The sequence below is a fragment of the Octopus bimaculoides genome, chromosome 8 (assembly GCF_046866305.1).
Source record: "Octopus bimaculoides isolate indiv1 chromosome 8, ASM4686630v1, whole genome shotgun sequence".
NCBI lineage: Eukaryota > Metazoa > Mollusca > Cephalopoda > Octopoda > Octopodidae > Octopus > Octopus bimaculoides.
This window is the reverse complement of record NC_142935.1, coordinates 16,655,054-16,657,287: the sequence shown is the minus strand read 5'-3', so window position 1 is coordinate 16,657,287 and position 2,234 is coordinate 16,655,054.

The window sequence follows — 2,234 nt, the reverse complement described above, 5'->3', positions numbered from 1 at the left end:
TTGGACAAAATACTTTACGTTTGGGTAGGAAGGGTTTGTTTGTTTTGTTTTGTTTTTTCCGTACTGAATTCAAGTGACGCCGAGATCAACTTTGCCTTTCGTCCTCGGGAGGTTGATAAAATAAGTACCAGCTAAGCGATGGGGTCGATGTAATCGACTCCCTCCCCTTTGAGCTAAAATTATAAGTATGCATTCGGCATAAGGGCGTTGCATAAGCAGAATCGTTAGAACGTCGGACAAACTACTTTAATTCATAGGGATCTTTACCTTCTGATTTCAAATTCTGCCGGGATTACTTTTGTCTCTCATCCATCCCGGGTCAATAAAATGTACCTGCCAAGCACTCGGGTCGATTAAATGTACTAACCTCTCCTTTCAAAGTTATTTATCCGGGTTCGTATGCATAGTTCATAACTTGCACAAAATTATGATATACATATACACACACACATACATACATACATACATTCATAATTATAAATAATTACATATAATCCAAAATCACACACAAACTAATTATATACTTATAAACGTAATTACATACATGTAAAAATATATACTTATATGTGTGTGTGTGTGTGCGTGTTTGTATTTATATTTGTCGAAAGACTTCAAAACTGTAGTTTAACAATTTTAAATTTACATGCGCGCGCGCACGTGTGTGCCTGTGTGTATCTTTTACTTGTTTCGGTCATTAGACTGCGGCCGTGCCGGAGCACCGCCCTGAAAAATTTTTAGCTGAACGAATCGACCCCACTATTTTTCTTTTTTTTTTTTTTAATATTTTTTGGTTAATAAACCCGGTACTTTTTCTATCTTCTGTTTTGCCGAACCGCTAAGTTATGAGGATGTAAACACACCATCACCTGTTGCCAAGTGAAGGGTGGGGGAAACAAACGCAGATGCTAAGACACATACACAAACACACACACACAAACATACGACGGACTCAGTTTCTGTCAACCAAATCCACTCACAAAATTTGGTCGGCCCGAAGCTATAGTGGATGACACTTGCCAGTTATAAATATATATGTATATATATATATATATATATATATATATATATATATATATATATATATATATATATATATATATATATAAATATGTATATATATACATAATTTATATATACTCAAGTACCCAAAATAACAAGGAGTTTCTACCTCATAAACAGGAGTTACACCACAGTCATTTTCTGATCGTTGCTACTCTGGTATCTATTAACCAATTTATTTTGTCCGAGTTATTTATTAATTAGGAGAAAATAAATACATATAATTATATATATATATATATATATATATATATATATATATATATATATATATATATATATATATATATATATATATATATATATATATATACATATATATATATTATTTAAAATAATTCTGTCTGTTTTTTTATGTTTTATTTTTTATTTATGTTCTCATAAAATTAATGTGGGATATAGAATATGGAATATATAATATAACTAGTAAAATGAAATGAAGTATTGAATGTCTTATTGAATATATGAAATATTGAGTATTAAATATAGAGTATTAAATATATAAGGACTAGGATACTTTCCTGCCTCATGGCAGTCATCAAGGTCCCGTCTGACAGATGTACATCTGGTACATCTGGTACTAATTTTATCGACCTCGAAAGGACGAAAGGCAAAGTCGACCTCGGCAGAATTCGAACTCAAAACCTAACAGCGGACGAAATACTGCTGCTAAGCATTTCGTCCGGCGAACTAACGATTATGCCAGCTCGCTGCCTTACACACACATACGCGCGCGCGCGCATATATACAAACATACATAAATGTACACACAGACAGATAGATAGATAGATAGAGGAATTATAATCTTCCAGAATACCAGAGGAGGTATCATCAGGTGAAGGATTTAGTAAAGAGCTTAATGGATGAGATCAGCGAAAACAATTTTTCACTAGGATAAAACGGTGGAGTCTGCATCTGTATATTCTGATATGTAGAACAATGCGATTTCTGTCGCGATATTTAATGTACAGAATGAAGGTGGCGAGCTAGCAGAATCGTTAGCATACCGGGAGAAATGCTTAGCGGTATTTCGTCTGCCGCTACGTTCTAAGTTCAAATTCCGCCGAGGTCGACTTTGCCTCTTATCCTTTCGGGGTCGATAAATTAAGTACCAGTGGAACACTTGGGTCGATGTAATAGGCTAGTCCTCTCCCCTAAAATTTCAGGCCTTGTGC